Source organism: Athene cunicularia (assembly GCF_003259725.1).
Source record: "Athene cunicularia isolate RWA chromosome 1 unlocalized genomic scaffold, athCun1 chr1_part2, whole genome shotgun sequence".
NCBI lineage: Eukaryota > Metazoa > Chordata > Aves > Strigiformes > Strigidae > Athene > Athene cunicularia.
The window spans coordinates 35,902,153-35,924,859 of record NW_020799092.1 but is presented as its reverse complement, the minus strand read 5'-3'; positions in this window follow the sequence as shown (position 1 = coordinate 35,924,859).

The following is a 22,707-nucleotide window of genomic DNA, read 5'->3' as shown; positions in this document are numbered from 1 at the left end:
CCATTTTAGAGGTTGGTATTAAAAGAAAACCCACAACAAAACCACAACTTGATTTTGTCTTGGAAGCAATTAAATACCTATATTGCAAAGTAAATAGAATCTTACTGATTAAGAGATCTTATATCAGTTTACTTAGAGGTGTCCTAAGTTCCCAACAAGAAATATCTGAACAGTTTTCATGTGATACACAAAGCATTTCTTGTTCTATCTTCCATTGCCCTCTCCTCTGGCTAGATTGTAAGGAGACACATGCGCTCCTAAAATTGCAACAATTAATGTGAAAGATCCTTCAAATTTCCTTCTATCAGCCAACAACCTTTTAGCTACATATTTGTTTCCTTCAGCTCTCATTTGCATTATACTGAATAGGGTCTTACTTTGAACTCATACATTACCTTTCATCTCAAAAGCTCGAGGCAAGTTTAATGTGCCTCTCTGGAAACCCATAAAACTTGTGTTAAGAGGCCTGAAATCTCAGCAGATATATGTGAATTGAGAGCAACAGATTAGGATACTAGAGGAAAATAAATAAAAAAAAATCCACCCTGTTACATAATTCTAGGCAAACGAATATGGCTTTTAGACACTACTACAATATAACTAAATAGTTAGCTAGAGAAATAATGTCTTAAGAAATAAGGAAGAAGAAGCATGGAATATAGACACCATGCACCCTGTGTGAGTACACTGAAGAATTCAGAGCACGTTCAAGCATGTCCAAACCTTTTAGTTTGTTCAGAAAGCTTGTGCTTAGTTCTGAAGTACTGTTGAGTGGTTTTGCTGTGATAAAACCTGATAAACCTGACCTGATTTAAAATAAATAAATAAATGATTATGATAATGATAATAACAAATAAAAAAGGATCATAGGCTGCTATTAGTTCTACTGAAATTGAATAATTGTCTTTAATCTTAAGATTACCTTAAAATTAAGATATTGGGGAAAAAAACCCTCCTTTTATCTTATTCTACCATTTAGCATTTTATAAGATCATTTAAGGAGAATATATTGTAAACAATGGAAAGGTTCACATCTTGTTTCCAGTTCTCTCATCAAAAGAGAAGAATGAAATAAAGGATTATACATTACTCATAAAACCAGATTCTTTCAGTCTTTTATTCAAAACTTAAAGGTATTATTCTTCATGTTTCATTTTACATATAGAACACAGACAAATATGAATCTTAAAAACCAAGAAAAAAGAAAGTGCATCTTGAAACAGCTCTTGTGAATTTATAGTAAATTTATCTAGAAAATAACAACTCTGGGACAATGTGACCTGATATCCTTGGATCCTAAATGTATCTACTGCCTCGGACTGTCTAATAATTCTCTCACAGTCAAGAATTCAGTTGTATGATACCTAATATCTTCTGTTAAGTGTGTGTCCTATTATATATAGTTTTCAATAGATTGCATTATGAAATGGGGGTTGGTGGTGGTAGTGGCTGTATTCCAAAAGAAATTTGGCCAAATAAAACCATGTCAAGCCAAAAGAAATTCTCCCTTGTTCCAGTAATGAATGGGAAGATGCATTAGTGAACCTTATTTAATATATTAACACATTCTCAGAGATCTCTATGGGCATAAACAATTGTATTGAACAAAGGTACAGTAATGGATATGCCCCTAGTATTAATACATACATGTTTGGATAATGAAGTAACTTATAAATGCAACAAATTTATTTGCAGTCAGATTAAAAAAAAAAAACCATTGTGTATGACTGTATGAGAATATTCCCTCTACACCTACCTGAAAGAAAGCTGCAGAGAACTGGGGATGAGTCTCTTTAAACAAGTAACAAGCGATAGGACAAGAGGTAATGTCTTCAAATTGTGCCAAGGAAGGTTTACACTGGATATTAGGAAGCATTTATTTCCAGAACAGGTTGCTGGGCGTTGGAATGGGCTGCCCAGGGAGGTGGTGGAGTCCCCATCCCTGGAGGTGTTTAAGAAACGGGTCGACATAGCGCTGAGGGATCTGGTGTAGTTGGGAACTGTCAGTATGAAGTTAATGTTTGGACTGGATGATCTTAAAGGTCTGTTCTAATATAGATGATTCTGTACAAACAAAACAAACAAAACCCTGTAACTGACTATATGGATCCCATAATTCAGTTTTCAAAAATTGCACAAAACAACATTAATATCTAAAAGGAGATTAGGCTTAAAGAATTTTCAGACTTCTTAATGTATAAAATGGAGGGTTCAGTCTGAAATATAATAAATTGAGATTCCTAAAATCATCCCTGTACTGGAATAAACAGTTTAAATAAAATAAACAAATAAACAAATAAATAAACAGTTTAAACTCAGCTTTTGACTCCTAGACCGTGCTTTTCTTAATACTACTGAATACATTAATTGAGAAGGTAAAAAGAAACAAAAGAAACAAAACCCCACTGGTATTCTTTAAAATAAGTTTGTGTGTTCCAAGATGTTACTGGAAAAGTGAATCACAGTGGATGTGATCCAATAGGATCCACACACAATTTTAAATGCAATCTGATTTCTTTTATTTTTCTGAAGAATTGTAACACGTGGACGAAAATGTCTCTGAAAAACTGGGCAGACCTAAATGAAATCTTAGTGATACATTCGTTTTTGTCAATTCATAACAAAGTCCTTTCTTGTGGTGATGGACTATGTCTTTTAAATTAATCAGGTGGTTAGGTCCTTTGATGTGTCACTAAGTACACTGGATTTCAAACAGTCATAATTTAGGTAGGCCTGCTGTCCATATTCATGCAGGAAATCAAACCCGATTATTCCCGTTATACTTTGTGGATTCTAGAAAATAACCAGCAAATTACTGAGTGATCAGTCTCCCTCTGTGACTGATTAAAACAGTTGCTATGACTTCCTTTACTCATCCTGACAGTTAATGACATGACTGTTGCTGCACATATATACCTTTCATTTTGATTAATTAATTTGCATAAAGAGCAGACCATTTGCCATCGTGGTACACCAAAAAGTCTCACAAATGCCTAAATCAGGTATGTTTTAATTATTTGTTGTGCTATAGTAAATCACCATCTGAAAAATGCATCATTTCACTTTAGAAAACTCAGACTTAAAAAGCCTTCTATAGATTGAATTGCAGCTTTGACAAACTGTTTACACTTTAGTGAACACACATACACTCTCCAAAGAATTCAGTGACTGCATTTAAAATAATTTATGATACATACAGTCTACATCAATATAAAAAGATTTTATTGATGAGAATCTCCTGCCCTCTTTAGGAGGTAAAATGAAAAATAAATTCTGACTAATCATTGGTTTCAAACTTTCATTGTACTTTAAACTCCCCAAAAGAAGAAGTTCTGTAAGTTTTCAATTTGACTATATAATTTTTTGGCCCCATCAACTACATTTTTAAGTACCAAATTTAACTTTAATGGAATTCTCTTTAAAGGATGTGAGGGAACATGAGAGGAGAATAACAACAAAATGAATGCATAATCCAATGAAACATGCACATATACTAATTTAAATGCAGTATAGAGCAAAGCTTATTTTAGTCTCCCAGTGCTGTTTCTACTACAAAATAAATTAACATGGCAGTTTCCTTTGCACTGGTGAAAACAGAATTAGTTCTTTCACAAACAAATTATATATATGTAAATATATTTAGAAAGCAACTAATCCTCACACACAGATTTTTAGCAACTTCCTCACCATCACTACTATAAAGGTTTGTTCTCTGACTGCCCCCCCCCCCCAATAGCAGGTTTACTGATGAGCTATTTTAATATTATGCTCTTGACACTTAGCACCTTTTCCTCTTAAAAAATTACATTGGTTTTAAGCAAACAACTGTAAGTACAGTGACAGCAACTTCCCTTCAGCTATTCACAGCATTTTCATCAGCACCTTGTAGCAGATCAGCTTTAGGAACCACGGGAGCAGCTGTATGTGGAAGATGAATTCAACTTCTAAACAAAAAAGTGGGCAGAGGAACATGAGGAAATGTACCTATCTCACTTGGTCAGAAGGTTATCTGACATTTACTGTGGACTGTTCCTTGCCATGTTTCTACTCATCTAGATCAAAGCATGATTCAACTTCTGTCTTATACAAATCCAGCAGAGCATCAGTGTTACCTTCAGAGTAGTCAGCAAAATTCACCCTGAAATTCCTTATGGTGCAAAAGTTTGACCACATCCCCATTTTGTAGTGATAAATGAAATTATATTCCATGAGCATTCCATTCAACTGGACATGATGGCATGCTGGTAAATGAGACAGAGCATCCTCACTGACCCTTCTTGAGGAATACCACCCAGAGCTGACACCATCTGCAGCTGCTTGCTGAAACTGGAAAGGAAAGCACATCTTCACACTTCTTGAGGACCATGGGCTCTTTGTACTCCATGATACTCACAGTTATGCAGACACTGGGTAAGTCTCACCATCAAGAATATGCCACTGCTACACAACTTCAGTGTACAACAAGCTGCTTGGAAAGTGAGGATAAAAAGAGAGAAGCATTTCTGTAACCAAAATCCTCACAACTAACAGCTTTGCTTTCTAACTACGGGCAAGGCAACATACGCTTGCTGTTTTCTGTGGGGCTGTTGACGAGAACTGGGCAAAGATCTTTCTGATATCTTTATTTCTCTTCAAGGATCTTTTTCAAGGTCCAGGGTGTGGATCTTGAAGCAGTGCCAGAGACTGCGGTGACTTCCAAACTTCCACATGACATTCTCAGACAGCAGCATGCAAAGGTTAAGCGGAGTGGTAGGCTTAATGGCATGCTCCTACTCAGAGAGCTTTTCACATTCTTCAGAGTACATCTGCCCTGAGGTCTATTGCTTGGTTTTCAAAACATCAGCTTTTACCTTTCTGAATCATATGCAACACTTGTACTCATCAGCAGTGCAGGAAAAAAAAACCAGAATAAAGATTCATTATAAGTAACAGTTTTTCCTTTCAACACGTATCCTGTGTGCTACAGGCAGCTGACCTCTTTGCCAGTGGACAAATGACAACAGCAGCAGAGCTGTCTATTCATTTTGCATGTATTTTCTCTTCATTCCTTTCTTTTAGGCACCTTCCATTATTCCTTGAGTCTCCATGTGGATGTTTTTAATATAATTTTGAAGGCCTGCACAGAGTCCGTGGATGAAAGCAACTAACATTAGACAACTTTATCTAAAGGAGTTTGAACATACCCTTTTAAACCAAACAAGAAATTATCCTTCTATTTCAACTCTGGAGCAGTTTGTTACCCATAATTTAAAAAAAAAAAAAAAAAAAGGACAATATTTTGTATATTAAAAAAGGCTATATTTTATTCTTATGATAGTCTATTTTAAATATTTAATGATTATATTAATTTATTAGTTTTCATTATTTTGAAAAATTTCATACAATGCTGTTGCAGGAGGATATCAGACCTGCACAACTCTATGAGAGTTATATCCAGCAAAGCCTTTTATTTTTCTAATAGTACATACTTATGCTCTCACCAAAGGTCTTACTTCATAATTAGCAAATCAGCAATTAGACAGTTATCAACCTTTTCTCCTATCGGCATGAGACCACCCTAACACAGGCTGTGCAGACCAATCAACTTCTTGTTCACGCGCTGTTCACGCGGCGGTAACTTCTCACAGTTCAGTACTTTTCCACAGTGCAGTGTTGCAGCTGTCCCTTGTTTTCCCCTGCCACCTTGGCACAACTCAGCAGTTTCTTTTCTTTATCCCAAGGCCTGATTCTCATCAAAGCTTTGCTGCTTTTTAGAGGTTGTGCAAGGCTGACAGGCCAATGTCTCCCACACAACACAATAAGAGCAAGTGGAGTCATTTTATTCTTGATGCATTTAATAGCTTAGATTATTATTATTTTAAAGCAACTTTTTTTCCCCCGATTTAGTTGCAGTTAATATAGCACGCTTTGTGTGGGAGATCTTCTCTTCTGCTTCTTTCAGGAGTGCTAAAGTGTCTGATGTATCAATGCCATTAAAGCAGCTAATGATTTTCCAGCCTGCATCAGTTTTCTTAACTAAATCTATTCACTTAATAGCACATTCCATGTAATAACACGAGACTATGTCCCCAAATTAAATAGGAATGTAAAATATTTTAAACTAAACATTTTTTTCATAGGTAGATATAAGCATACATCCACGCATTTGAATGCTTTGTAGATGACTGCTTTGGGCAGTAAAGAACTACAATAAGTATTTGATATTATTAAATAGGTTATTAATTTTGTTACTAAGGTTCAAATGCATCTAATTGGATTATGTGTAATCAGAGATAATAACTTTTTCTACAGATGCTTTCTCCGTTTCACATTTTTCCTTAAAAATATTCAAATTTTTGTAACTAGATAATTTTCATTTGAAAACCTCTCTTGTTGCTCACACACTTTTCAGCAGAAGGGAATTTACAGTGCAGTAGAACCTTAGAATTAATTTCTAAATGAAATAAAATGCCCTGAGATTTAAAGTAAAAATAAAACATATTGTTAACCAACAAGGGTCTGGTGGTTCATTTCAACAAAACATAGCAGACAACATAATTTACACTGGGTTCTATTGATCACTGATAAATTGTTTCTTATTCTTCCTTTTGTCTTTACTAAAACTTTTCTCCTACTCTCAGTCACTCAGCAAAAACTTCTAGGAAAAAAAAAAAACACAACACATTAGAGCATGTATTTTTGTCTGTAACTTAATCTACCAAATATTTTGACATTCCATTACTAACATATACAAGTAGATCATGACATTTAGAAATTAATTTTGTAAAAAGAAAATAATTAAATAGGCTTTCAGCTGACACTGAATTTCACATAATTTATATTTATATAAATATTTTATATTTCATTTATAATTTATTGTCAGTCCATATGCTACATTTTACTATGATGCAAAAGAAGATTGTACCACATATTTAAGCTATGATACAAATGTATTCCATTTTATTAACAGTTATTAGAAATATTTACTGTAGGTTTGTACTTATTCCTTGTTTTAAGAAAACAAGGATTTTAGCTGAAAAAAATAAAAGGAGAAAAAAAAGAAAAAGAACTACCACAAATGTGAGTTGAATTCAGTATTCGTTGTATGATAAAATGTAAGTTTGTTTTTACAGTAATTATATTATTATATTGTTTGTGACTTGGCTTATTGTATTCATTAGTGTGCTTTTATTTTAACAAATAATAGTCAAGAAAATTATATAGTCAGTAGAAGGTTTTCAGTACAATAATCCAAACTCCACATTGTTTTCTGAAAGTACTTTAGATATGTATGCACTAGGAAGAATATTTTAAAAATATTTTGCCATTTTGGACAACTACATTTCCTGCACATTCCACATCGCATAAGTTCTATCAGTGCATTAACTCAACTTAGTATTTGCTATGCTAGGAGTACATGATTTAGAAGTAAAAAGTAAATATATAATAAGAAAATAGGCACCTGACTGATGGATGTGGCATTCTTCTACTCTTTTTATCTTATCAGGATTCTTTTAATGTTGTACATCAAGGTCAAAGCATTTCTGAAAGGCTCTGTTCTCACCTAATGTATAAGCCTTTTTGCAAATACTGCTAATATACTTGGACTTACTTTAAGACTATTTTGGGTTGTGTAGAATCCAGCCAGACTTTCATCATGTATGCAAAAAGCACAAAAGTGCTTTTTAAATCCTTTGTTCCACTATGTTGTTAGCTGCACTGAGGACACTTACGACACCCCTGAGAACTGGTATAAGAAAATTAATTCAAATAAATGTCTCCCAAAATTTCCAGATTCAGAAAAACATTTCACCACTATCTGGCTTTTCAGAATAGAGATCTTTCCTATGGCTAATTTATTAGATAGTTAAATGGTTCTAGTTAACTACTTACTGAAGGAAAGAATGTGTGTGTAAAGTGAAAAGGAACAACTTAACCCAGATATTTCTTTTGTGCTCTTGGCAAGTTCTAAACAAAGAAGGGGGAAGAAGAAAAACAAGATTTTATCCACATATTCAAGTTGCAGACAGCAACTAGGTATACCATGACTGTATGATTTCATACAACTTTGGTACTTCGGGCATCTGCTGAGATCACTGAGGCTTACGCAACCTTTGTTTCATAAGTAAACTGCTTCGCTAAATCTTTGTGGCATTTGAGAAAAACAAAAATCAATGCTTCCCCCAATTTTTGTCATCAAACCCACTCCTGAATATACAAATAATGTCCTTCATAACAGTAACAAAACTGTACTTCAATCTGTTCCTTTACTTAAACCATTAGGTGTATTTAGGAAGTGGGCTTAAAAATGAAAAGTGAGTTAGGAAGAATACTGGAGATTACTTCTAAAAATCCCTAAATATTAACTCTTTCTAGTGGATTTTTAATATTTCAGTGTTGTTCTATTAATGAGTGGTATACCGGACTATTATTCAGTTTGGGATGTTTCCAGAACACAAAATGAAGTGGGTGAAAAAAGAATGAGAAGAAACGTATGTAACAAGAAAAGATCAGGGGATCCTGAGAAAAGCAGTGAATAAATACACAGACAGACTTCACAGGAGACTGAAAAGACTTTGTTCAGACACCCAGGGGTACCGACATGAAATTTGCTGCAACCCCGAAAGTCAATGAAGTTTGCTGAATGAAAACAAGAGTGAAGAAAAAGAGCAGGACTAGAAGTGCACATGGGTCAGAAGGACATATGAACACTAATTACTATGTCTAACTATTTTGGAAGCTCCCAGCTGTGTAGGTCTAACTGAACCTAGCTTTAGTGACTCATAATGTAACATCTGTAACACTGTAATTACAATAGTATTGCATATATTTAACATGGGATCTGACTCAGACTTCTGCTTGAAGGTGTAAACAGCATACAACAGGGTCAATAAAATCAACAAGAAATGATTCTAGGGCACAAGCATCACGTGGCAATGCACACTGTGATCAAGTATTTGTCTTCTTTTTTCCTCTTTTTCCTGACAACACACATGGTCCTTTGCTCTCACATTTTTTTTTTTTAATATAAATTATCTCTTCCGATCATTTCTCATAGCTACCCCAGCTCCATCACATCTTCAATAAGAGGTTTGATGCTAACTAAAAATCGGATCTAATTAATCAGGATCTATAAACCACTAATTGTTTTATACCTGCTCTAATCTGAGGAAGATAATGTGATTCAGGTAGCCCTTTGGAGCCACCTGAACTTCTGTTTATACAGGTAGAAACATTACTGCTGTCAATAGGGAAATACTGCTAGAAAAGTAATTTTAGTTAGAAATTTAACTCATAGCTACATACTTTCTGTCAGGAAGCAAAAACAAATACAGGTTTGGCACAAGTTTTTTTGATTTATTCAACAGTTGCTATAAAACATGTCAGTTAAGCTAACTGAGGCTCTGCTCATTTCTGGTTTATGACGCTGCTCTGTCCTTGCAATATATGTTTAAGAAGAAAACAAATTACTACTAGTGACAGAAAATAACAGTAAGTAACCATCTGTTCTTCATTTCCTGTTGTTCCTTACAGCACTAAACCAGGGTAGGTATATACTGGTATGGATATGACTAACCTTATATTTGTCAAAGCTCTAAAGTCATTTCAGGCCACACATCTACATCTGTATTATGCTAAGCTACTAAAGGCAGCTTTGAAATGAATGTTTCTGAAGCTCATTTCCTAATAAAATGTTCAAGTGTCATGCAAATTCAAGACTTTAACATGGAAATATTTAGGCTGATGATTAAATTGACATATACAAGGAGCTCTGTGGGCACCAAGAAATTATATAAGTTGAGTACATATATAACCATGTGCAAAGCTGATCCTATTTTTTTTTTTCCCCTGACTGCAAAAATTACTAGATAGTACATATATTGTTGTTTCTAATGGATGATTTATTCCCAAGAAGCAGAGATAAAGCAGGACAAAACTGAGGAGATAGAAGTGGCAAAGAATGTTCTTACCCAGTAGTCATTTTATCATACTGCAATTCCACAATATTACCTATACTACAGACCTTTCAAAAAGCTATAGTAAAATCAATATCATATATTGTTTATTTTCACTCAAGTAAGAGAACTTTTATCAGAGACTGGAAGATCAGCTGTCAAAACAGTAAACATACTATTTGTGGGCTTCTATTTGTAGGTTATCAGTAGAATTAGCCTAGGTGTTCAGATACTACATGTTCCTCACAAGTACTTTATGCTTCTATTTCTTCCTCCACTAACAATTTAAAATGTGGGGGAGTGGTTATATAGGGAACAGCCATAGCATTCTGTGGCTGACATCTCACACAATACTTTATTTTCCCTTTATCAGGTAGATTTTTTTTTCCTGTTTTTACAGTTTTTCACTCTCATAGTTTCTGCAAGTCATAGGACTATTTATCAAAGAAAACAACATCAGTACATTTACTCAAGTGGCAAGAAGGTTTTAATCCTGCCTGGTTTTATGCAAGGACAAACTGACCAGCACTCTAGAATTTAAACAAAGGGGAAGGAACATCAGTCTTGGGGGAATACTGTTACACTTCATGATGTCTTATATAGAAAAAATTGAGAGAGGTATTCACAAAAGCCCAACTGGAGAGTGTTAAACTAATCAGGCTATAATATACCACTAAAAATAATTTGTTTGTACTACTAAAACTCTGGGGAAATCTGTCTCAGCAATAAAGCCCAGCTGTCACTATTCTCTATAGTCTGATTTTTGAATTCTTGCAGTTCAGATAATGTTAAAGGGATGGAGCTGTAGGTTGCTCTGACTAGCAACAGTTTGGGGTGAAGTAAAAGTGAACTGAGCTGCTACTATTTTCTCTTTCTATTTGTAATACACTTTTTGTACTTTCATAAGCAAAAAGCTACTATATTGTTATTAGCAGTAATCCTAAATAGGAAAAGTTGGTATGAGAAAATGTTTATCCAAGTACTCCAGTTGGCTGTGCAAGATAGTTACATATAGAACTTAATTTAACAAAGGGGATTCTACCTATTCTACATTTAAATGAACTCCACTGCAAGAACCATTTGAAGAACCACAGTGGAATAAACATACAGATTTTTAGACATTTCCTTGTAAAATCCTGCATTACTTTCCCATGATTTGCAGACACCACCAACTGAGACTAAAACCTCTGTCTAGTATCATGGAGACATAATGTGAAACTCTACAAGCTCGTATTTTATGTTACTTTCAGTGTTAATATTTCTAAGTATTGCAGACTTTGCCACCTGCAAGAGAAAGGCAATGAGGTAGAAAAATTAAGAAGACTACAATTTATTTAAATTAGTGAGTCAGAAATAAAGAAGTTTTTCATCCTATTTCTCCCACCAGAAACTTCTATATTGTAGAAGTTAGCAAAATGAGAACAGTTATTAAATAGCAATGCCACTTAGGCATTGGACAGATTATTCAACCTTTCCACTAATTAAAAAAGATTATGCCTCCTTCTAACAATAGACATATTCTCAGACCACAACTACAAATTTTCTACTGCTTTTCACAAAAGATTATTGTGATAAGAACCTTGTGCAACCTTAAAATTGCATACATTACAACAAGTCACAGAAGTTTAATTAACTACAATGTTATTAGTCAGACTTCATTATCATAATCAGTGTCAGGCTGCAAAAAAAGCAGATGTAAGTCTGGACTGTGGATTTTCATAGAGAACATAGAAAAGTAAACCAGACACATGATTAAAAAAAAAATATATATATATATATATATATATATATATATACACACACACACACACACCCTCAACATTAGTCACTAATTTTTACTGATCAGTCATTCTGTCCATGTCCCACCCCACCCCCAAATCCCAGAGAGGAGAGTGAAAGATAGCCAAATTATCAAAATTAAGCAAATATATTGTTCACGCCACTGACAAAAGCCTCCATGTTTCACAAAGGCTGAAATGGTAGAATGAACTGGGCATAGAGGACATTGATATTCTGTATATGTGGTTTTTTTGTAACGTGACTAGATCATTAAGATTGTTTACCTATGGAATTACTCATGTTATTTGAAGAACTGATGTCCACTTCATCCTCAGGGAAGTTAAAACCTTACAAAAGTAGGATAATGCTAGTGTAAGTCTACTGGGGGAAAAAAAAAAAGGATAAAGAATAGAGCTGTGGAAAGAGTTTGTTTTTAGCTGTTTGGTGACACAACATAAACCAATCGTCATTAATTCCAGTCTTTAGTGAGAACCATAGGGTGGTTTGTTTTTTTATTGAGGGGGTTTTGGTTTTGATTTTTTCCCCCGAGAGTTTAACTTCTAAAATTGAATTTTATAGATTACACAGTTTGGGAGAAAATAAAGCAAGTAAAACTTTTTTTACATTTAAGGAAAATATCAGTCATTACCTATTAGTAGTTTAATTTTACAAGCCTACATTTAATTTACCAAGAAAAAAAAAAAAAAAAAAAAAAAAAAAAAAAAAAGTCAAATACAAAGATTAGTCAAATAGTTCTCAGTCATGTGAGATGATTCATTTCCATTTGATTCAGTGGTCTGGAATTTTTCTGCTTGCAAATTCTTTCCAAAACCATCCTTGGATCTTCCCTTGCTTTCAGTTCCTTTCCTCCATAAATCAGGCAGCCAGCCTACCATCAATAGAAGTCCCACTAACATGATTTTTTTCAGAATCTTTTCTTCAAGGACATATTTGTTGTTCAAACAACTTAAAATTAATCAAACGGAAAACTGTAGAGTACCATCTGGCTCAAGCTGGAGTTTCTTTCTCCAGGACCTGCTGCTTCTGCTTCTGTCATCTATAGAAATATGCACTCTGCCAACTTTTTCAGTTGACTGGTGTGGTAATCGGTTTTTTATGTTTTACCCACAGATATAATACAGTCAGTACAGAAAGGCACACTAATGGAGGAGAAATCACTGGCAAAAGATAAAAGCTGTGGCCTTTCTGTATACTGGGATACAGATACAGAATAAATAAATATATTGAATGAGTTAGAATTCTCCATAACATCTCAAGACAGACCTTTCATCTTTTCTGTTGACACCTCTCCTCTGAATGGCTCTGCATACAACATCTTTTTTTTATTCCTGCTGCTCCCTACCTTAGTTTAGAAGCTTGATATTCTTTTCAACTACAAGGAATTAGGTTAAAGTTGTGGTATCAAAATCTAATATTATGTTCAAATAACATATAGGTGAAGATGTATTAACTAGTAGTTAGAGCATTCACTGAGTAAGCAAGTTCTCCCAGAAAGCTAGGTTGGTCTTGTTATAGTTAGATTTATTTGCTTGTTGGGGTTTTTTGGGTTGTGGGTTGTTTGTTTGGTTTGGGGTTTTGGTTGGGTGCTTTTTTTTTTGTTTTTTTGTTTGTTTTTTTTTTTTCAGAAATAACTGAAAAGGATTTTCTTTTTGTTTTCTGAAACACGGATGAACTTTGGTTTTTCTTGTCATGGACTTACTAAAAGCCAATGAGGAAGGGCAAAGAAAGACTATAACCTGCATTTTGAAAGAAGGTTTTCAAGCTTTAGAGATTTGAGATTACAAAATCTACAGAGCTCTGAAGCAGTATATTTCTCTCCTGAACACAGAAAGAAGAAGGTTTAAGACATGCCTTTTCTAAAGTATTCTCTGAAGTTTGAGTGACAACCTACTCTCTGGTTCTTGTGATATCAAAGAATCTTTGATGTTGGCAGGCATCTCTGGAGATCATCTCCCCTGCTCATCGCAGAATCAGCTACAGCAGGTTGCCAAGGACCATATGCAGCTGGGGTTTGAATATCTCCAGAGATGGAGACTCGACGACCTCTCTGGGCAACCTCATCCAGTGTTTGACTACCCTCACAGAAAAAAAAATGAAATACAGGTGGAATTTCATGGTTTTTAAGTTGTACCTATTGCCTCTTGTCCTGTCAGTGGACACCACAGAGAAGATTTTTATTCCCTGTTCTTCATTCCCCTCATTGGGTATGTGTTCATATAGGAAAGATCCCCTTGATCCTTTTCTTCTCCAGACTGAACAGTCCCATCTCTCTCAGCCTCTCATATGATTCATCTTTGTGTGCTGTTGCCAGTAAGTCATGTTTTTCTTGGACTGGGGAATGCAGAACTGGACACAGCACTCCAGATGAAGCCACCCCAGTGTCAAGTAAAAAGGAAGGATCACCTCCCTCAATCTGCTGGCAACACTCATTCCAATGCATCCCAGGATGCTTTTGTCCTGCTTTGCCAGTAGGGTACCATGAGGGGCCACTTTGTGGTCAACTGGAAACTCAAGGTCCTTCTCTGTAGAGCTGCTTTCCACCCAATCAGCCCCTAGGTTGTATTTTTTGCATGGTTTGCCCACCAGATAGAAGACTTGCATTTCCCTTTGCTGAACTGCATGAGATACTTCACAGACCAGCTTTTCTGCATGTCCAGGTTCCTCTGAATATCAGTGAAACCATCTGGTGTATCACCCCCCCTCTCAGTTTTGTATTGTTTGTGAACTTGGTATGGGTGCACTATGTCCCATCATTAATAAATATATTGAACAGTACTGGCCCAGGATTGACCACTAGGATACACTGCCAGCGATTTGCCTCCAGCTGAACTTTGTGCCACTGATCACCACTGTCTGGGTCCTGCTGTTCAGCCATTTTTCAGTCCACCTCACTGTCCACTTATCTAACCTGGACTTTGTCAGCTTGTCTATGAGGATTTGAGACAGTGTCAAGTCTCAACTTGCTCCCTCAGCACTAGAAGGTGCCACCTGTCCACCCCCATGGACATACGTATGCCCAGTTTGTTTAAGTGCTCTGTAACCTGGTCTTCATCCAGTGAGGATAAATCTTCCTTGCTCCAGACTTTCCCTGTGGTCTCGGTCTGGGTTCCCTGAAGGCTGATCTTACCAGTAAAGGCAAAGCAATCATGGATTACCTCTGCCTTTTCCATATCCTTTATCACCAAGTCCCCCCTCTCATTCAACAGTGAATCCATGTTTTCCCTAGCTTCCTTTTGTTCTTTATATATTTTCCTTTCCTGTTAGAATCTGTTGACATATTCAACTCTATATTGGCCTTGGCTTTCCTAACATTACCCCTACACAATCAAAGAGCTCAGCCTGTGTCACCTTGCTTGATTTCCTACTTGTTGGGACAGACGTTTCTTTGAGCTTGGAGAAGGTGAATAACAAGCTCTTCTGGATCCCTCTTCTCTCCAGGGTCATATCCCATGGTATTTTTTCAAGCAGATATCCATTTTTTTCCAATATATTTTTAATTGTATAGAGAACCCAGTTAATTAATTCAGGACAGTGAATTCTACTTAGATATAGCACCTAATATTTACATTTCTTTACATTTACAATAACAACAACAACATATTCTTGTTGTTATTATTTTGGTGGGCAAGACCCTTGTAATAAGCTTTTCCATTTCAAGGTGAATTTCAGTCAAAATAGATCAGATCAATGAAATATTATTTCTATTCTCTGCTTATCCTACAATACAACTGTTTGTAATACACGTTTTCAATTCTTTAAGTAAAAATAGAGTATCATCTTCCAGTTCTAAGTCTTTCAATATCCCATGACTCAAATACACAGACACACAAATATGAAATTAAAACCAATAATTCCTTTACAGACTGTATACCCAACAAAAACTCTTAGTAAAAGTGGTAAACTAAAATTTCATTGTGATGGGCATTTTAGAAGGGAGACAAGCAGGAGAGAGCAGCATTTCAAAATAGAAGACTGCAGCACAAGGGAGCACTGTCTATAGCAGAGTTGATAATCAAGAAGGCAGAGAACTAACTTTATCACATAGTGCAGGCGGCATGGCAGCTAAAGATAATGTTTCAGTGCCAGATAGAGGCAGCACAGTGATCTTGGCAATACAGGAGAGCACTTTTTGTAACAATGCAGACAAGCAAAGTGGCAGCCTCCTTGCTTCCACAGAGAACTGATTAAAAAGCTCTGTGCCCAAAATAAACAGTGATTTTTTTTTAAAGTCAAATGCACACAGAGGTTGTGTTTGACTATGTTTTTGCAGGTTGTCATCTCAAGTTTTATTTTGTAGTGTTAGTTAGAAGTTGCCAAAAAATACAGGGCTGTGAAGACAACAATGTATCTGTAATACATTTCTTTTTCAAAAAAATCTTCTCAGAAGTCCAGAATTTCTATCTTACCAAAATATTCACATAATTTAAACTTTAAACTTGGTAAGTTTTTATCCTTGTTTAGTTAAACTAATTACAAAAAGAAATTCAGGCTAAAGGTGGGGTTGCTAATGAGTGGGAGATCCAACAAGTGAGATGTGACATGGAGAAGGCTAAACATCTCAGTTGCCTTTATGTCTTGATCTACATAGACATTGCCTGTACTCAGGCCTCTGTGGGTAACAGCATAGTCTGGGAAGGAGCGATATAGCTAAGAGCTGGGAGAAGTAGCTCAAAAGTACTTAGAGAAACTGAATATGTTTAAATCCATCATCTTGAACAGCCCCAGGACTTCAACAGCTGTTTCATCCTGAAGGTGCTGAAAGAGTTGGATCATGGTTGTAAGGCTGCCGTATGTCTTCTGTGGAAAAGAGTGACAATGTGTTTTGCCAATTATCAGGCCTAACATAAAGGACACAGCCAGCATGAAGATAAACCCATAACCAAATTGTATTTGATACAAAAGGGTCAGTACATGGGTGAGCACTGGGGGTACAAGTCAGTCACATTATACATAATTGACATCAATCCCACTGACCCCAACAACAACACCACACAACCAACAATGGGTGGAATAAATGGTGACATGCAGTCTCCCATAGAAGGGACAGGAGACAACTGAGTCAACAAACCAAACACATACGACCAAGGAAGCCACATACTGAACCTCTACACAGCCCACATTTACAAAAGCCAGAGCGGACTGGAGCCCAGCCCCAGGGAGGCAGGAGGTCCTTCCCCAACAGGGAACTCTGCACAGGGCATCCATCTCACAGACAGACACTGCCCCTGCCTGCAAGTGGTCCCAGCTTTTATCCCCAAGTGGGACACCTGACCTTTGCTTACTTAATGCAGGATACCTGGGGCTCATTTACCCAATGGCTCTCCCTGCAAGGCCGGCCACACCCTGGAGGGAAGCCTAAAGGCAAACTCACCCCCCCTTTGTGAAGGGCTGTGGGAATGACCCGTATGTCAACCTTAATTTGGGGCTTGGGGTTGAAACCCTAGCATTTCCCAATGGAACACTCTTTCCATGACTGGGAAAAAACTTCATGTTATGCCCATCATCAAGACAGACAAGAAAGAGAACCTGAATATCTATGAGTTAGCCAGTCTCTTCCCAGTCCTTGTAAGGGAGAATGTCCACTTGGGAATACATTCCCAGGCATGTGCAGGACAAGAAAGTAACCAGGAATAGTAAACATAGATTTACCAATGACAAATCAGGCTGGATGAACTGATTGCCTTTTACAACAAAATGCCTGGTTATATAGATAAAGTAGAAGGCTGAATGTTCTATACCTAGACTTCCATAAGCCTTTTGACACTGTGCCCCACAATATTCTCATTTCTAAAATGAGAAAATATGGATTGGAAGAACTGTATGTTAGGTGGGTTAATAATTGGCTGGACTGGGCTCAGAAGCTATTGATAAATGCTTTAATACCTGTCGTGTAGACTGTAATATGTCGAGAATACACCAGATCGATACTAGGATCCTTATTTTTCAATACTCTCATCAACAATTTAGATGATAATATAGAGTGCATTACCAACAAACCTACAGATGACACTAAATTAGGAGAGTGGCTGACACAAGAAATAGTAGTGTCACTGAAATCTGGGATAAAAATAACTTATTCACACCAATTTGATGCAGATAAGCAGACACTTCTTTATTGACGGCCGGACGTGTAGGGGAGTGCTCTCACCAAAAACACGTGCCAGGCACCAGAATCATACACCTTATATAGAACTTACTCATACATATTCATTAAGTATTCATACATAAGCATACAACTTCCAATAAATCATTAACATATTCTCCTCCTACTTCTGATTCTGCGCAGTAGAGGTTAGAAATGTCTAGAAATAGGTCTGGGGTGTAATGTGAGTAGGTGGTCCATGCGTCGGTGGTCGCAATCTCCCCCTGTCGAAATTACCTTTTGCTTAAGGACACAGTTTTCTTGGCAGGTACTTGCAGGCTGTTACAGTTACTTCCCTCAGTTCCTATTAATCCTGGACCTTGACAACTACTTGCATTCTTCTAATCCTATGTATGTATTATAAATCAGTTTACAAATCACCTCATGTTTTGTTACCTAGGTTCTAACTGTTCCTACTAAACAATTATGACCAATCCCTTCGACCTTGGTACAGGGCTGTACAGGGGATTTTAGAGTAGCAGTCTGTTGCTAGATTCAAAATACAATAAATGTAAAATTATTTTTACTAAAATATCCCTTAATTCTATACTTATATTAAAATCAAACACAATTTAATTTCAGTTGATAATAAAATCAGTAACAGTAGAGCTTCAGTTTGTAGTACACCTGAAGACTGAGGTAGCCGAAACTTCACAAAGTTCAACAAAGAAAATATAAATTTTTGCATCTGGAAGAGAAAAAAAAAAAGTTTCAATGTGGGATGGGGCTGACTGACCTGCAGTTGGGCTGGTTATGAGCCAACAGCTCTGTCTTGGATGAAAGTATTAACACGTTAATGATTTAGTAAAAATAATCTAGATGTATTAATAACTAACAACAATTTGTCAATACAAAATATCTCAGAAAGAAAAGCCACTTATTCAGATTCTAAAATGACAAGATTCACTCTTACTTAACGGTACCTTAATTTATATATATATGCACATACACAAAACAGACATATACATATAGAAACAAATGTGTTTGGATTCAGTAATATGAACATAAAAGGGACAAGCACACACAGGAACAAGGGGCAAGGGTACATACACCCACACACACCAATAAATAGAAGCTAGCCCAAACTTGCTCTCGAGTTTAGAGCAAATACTCACAATGCCTTGGCATTCCTCAACAGGCGATAATTGAGACTCGAGCGGGGGGACTTTGCCCTGGCCTTCCGTCTGGAGCAGACGACACCTTAAGTGTTTTGGTACCTGAGAGGTGTCCCAGCTCAGGGGAGATGCTGGTCACAGGCCTCTGCGATTCAGGAGAGCCCAAAGGGTCTCTGGTGGTTGCAGTTTATAGGGTCCAAGATGACTGACTTTTGTCAAATACCTCTGGTGTGTTCCAGCAGTTGCACAAGAACTTGGTGGACATGCAACACTGTTATTGTTCCATCTGACCACATCCCAGGCACAGGTGTGCCAGGCCATCAGGCAATGATGGGTCATTATAGCTTTTTCTGAGCAATAAGAGGGGGGGCAGAAACCAGGCTCGTTAACGTTATCAGTCCTTATCTACACAGATTTGTGTATGGCTTGGGGGAATGTGGATGGAATCACACCTAGCACCAAGCAGCCCAAGGAGGGGCAGGGAGGGATAAGAATTGCACCACCACAAGCTCTTATTCAGATATTGTGAATATGTATATATTCAGTCTTACTACGAACAAAGCAAATTGTGTCCATTAGGAGCATTGTGACCAGCAGTTTGAGTGAGGTCATATTCTCCTCAGTTTAGTACTGGTGAGGCTATACCTAGAACACCAGAACTGGCCTGTAGTCCCCTAGTTCATGAATGATGTGAAGAAGCTGGAGGAGGGTTTGTTATGAAGAAGGTCAGTCACATGTCCCTTAAGAATGGGTTGAGGGAATTGGATTTCTTTCATGAGCTGAAAAGGAGGTTAAGGAAAGAAATATCAATCAGCAGACAGAAATAAAGGAACCAAATTCTTCTCAGTACTGGTGTATGATACAAAAATGGACAACAGCCAGACATTGTGGCTTGGGCTTTTTGAGTTGAACATTAGAAAAAATTTTGCTGTGAGGATGGAGCAGCAGTGGTACAGATTTCCCAGAGAAACAGAAAATAAGCTCAAGAATCACCCATGGCTCTCCTGATCAAGTGCTAGTGGTAGTCATCCTCTGAGCTGGAGGCTGGACCTGTTGATATCCTGAAATTACTTCCAACCAATATATCTGTTTCTATGACTTGTGGTCCTATTAGATCCACACAATTCGCCTAAGAAATAAGAAACATAGAATTTTTGGTTGGACTGGATGATCTTCAAGGTCTTTTCCAACCTAGATGATTCTGTAATTTCTATTTTTCAAAGAAATCTTATCAATGTCGGGTATTTTTGTCCTGTCTGCCTTAATTTCTTGCAGTTACTAGGGTGAAGTTGACATATACACCCCAGAAATCTAACAATACTTGTAATACAAGTCCTAGAAGCCACTGTATTAGAATAGAACAAATTTAAAATTAAGAAAATATGTTTCATGAAGTGCAACATTCTCTTTTAAGTATATAATATCATCATAAAAGCTAAAAATTGTAGCAGAGTTCAAAAATCGACACATGGAATTTTGTAGGGCAAAGGAGCAAATAATGATTGTGAATTATCTAAGTATTTAAATATAAAAAAATTACACTACATAGAAGTACATGGCTGTATAGAATTAAAGAATAGATTTGTGCACATGTTGGGGTAGGAAATATATAAAAAGCGTATTTAATCAGATGGATGAATGGTCAGATCTGATGAGCAATTTATATGATCCTATGACACACAGAAACATAACAGCTATCAGTAGTTTAAAATGCATTACTTTGTCTGTACAGGTCAGTTACTCAAAAGAGCTGAGGATGAAACTCTTGCCCAATTACAATCACAAAGTTTTTTTGTCACTGACTTTAGGATTAAGCCAAAGTTTTGCTAACTGTAACCTCCTGCAAAAATAGCTTATGTAGAAGACACTGACAGTAATTTTTTACAGGGTTTTTTAATTAGTTTAGTATTTTACAGAACAAAGCATAAAGCAGAATCAAGTCTTGATTCTTATTTCTGACTGTTAAGGTATGAAATTATTATAATTTCATAACAAGGTATGAAATTATTATCTGTTCCTTCCACAGTCCTTCCGACTGTTTTCTATAAAACCAGTGTTTACTGCATAATGACTTATATGAGGTGATAAAACTTTAGCACAAGAAATATTAAATTTAGCTTTTTCACTATAGAAATATTGATGTGAACAATCTGACACTGCCTTTATCAATACTGTGCCCCATCAAATTGCACAAACCTTCTACTTTCCGGGGGAAATAAACACAACCAATTACAGGGGTCAGATAACTACTAGTAATATATTGGCACTTTATAAGGAAATGTTCTTAAAATTCCTTGAGAATTACCCTGCACATAGTATAGTGCACATAGTATAGTTTGTGAAATTACTATTATGATTAGAAAACAATTTTCAAAATTGCTTATAAACTGTTGATGGTCTTAGGTCATCAGTCTTTTGGTGTTCCATTTCAACCAACACATAACATGACACTTTGACCAGTAATTTTTTTTCAGTTTTTAGTCCGCCAGATATTAATCTATATCTTTTAACTTTTGGCAGTTAAGATTTAGTTAAGAATCAAAGTTTATAGTTGGAAAGAACAAAAAAACAGTGAATACAGAGAGAATCCAGTAATAACTTCTTAAAAACATACCACCAGAAAAAGTTTAGGTAGATTCTATTTTATACAAGGACTGTTCAGTGATGCATTAGAAAGAACATAAATAAATTGCTACATGGAAAACAATTACTTAGGAAAATATAACTGCAATATACAGTTTAATCTGTGGTGGTTTAAGCCCTGCTGGGACCGGAGACCACGTTGCCGTTGCCCCTCCCTCACCCTCAGCCGGCAAAGGCTTTTGTAGCTGTAGTCTAAACCTTACTGTACAATTAATAGTCTGGAGCTGTGAAATTATACTGCTTCTATTGAAAAGGCACATAACAAACAGTCAAAAATGCAAGATTACATGACTTTATTTAGATTGCAATTTTAATGTAATTGAAATTGAATTTGTATAAAGATATAATTTCTATACATAGTTCCAAAATGTCATAATCATAAAAGTTCATCTGTCTGAAAGATCATAAGATTTCATTAATAAGGAAGACTTCATCACAGATTAGAGAAAAAAATGAACTATTCTGGTTAAATTTTCACTCCATTTTAAATTCCATATTTTTAAACTGCATTATTTTTTAAAAAAGAAAACTGAGTTATTTTCAACTATTGTGGGATCAAATAGCTGAAATAAATAATGTATTTATTCTGAGACCATTGTCTATTCCCCTTTCCCAAACAAAATTTATGTAGCAAGCAAATGTGGGTAACGGGAATCTCACTGGGTGCTGATTTGTGAATATTTCCTGTTCCATGCAGAGAGGAAGTAAAAAAACCCAAAGTCTAAAAGAAGAGAAGCAGTGAAGTAAACCACAAGCACCATCAGCTCAGGGAATGGCAACATCTGAAGGAACATGTGGACTAAGTGCTCTGAAAAAACACTTTGGCATTAAGAGAGTCATGCTGTTTCTTCTCTGTTTCCTGTCCTGTTTATAGAAATGGCATATTGTTCCATCTTTGTAAACAGAATTGCATCAAAGAAACACCATGTTTGATTTTTGCTCCTAATGGCAACAATCCATAATTCCCCAAGTTTGGTAAAGTGCTGGAGGCAGAAGGGAACATTTTAGTCTGTTCAGTTTGATTTGCCTGTTAAGTGACAGGAAACAAAGCAAAGTATCTGACACAAAGATC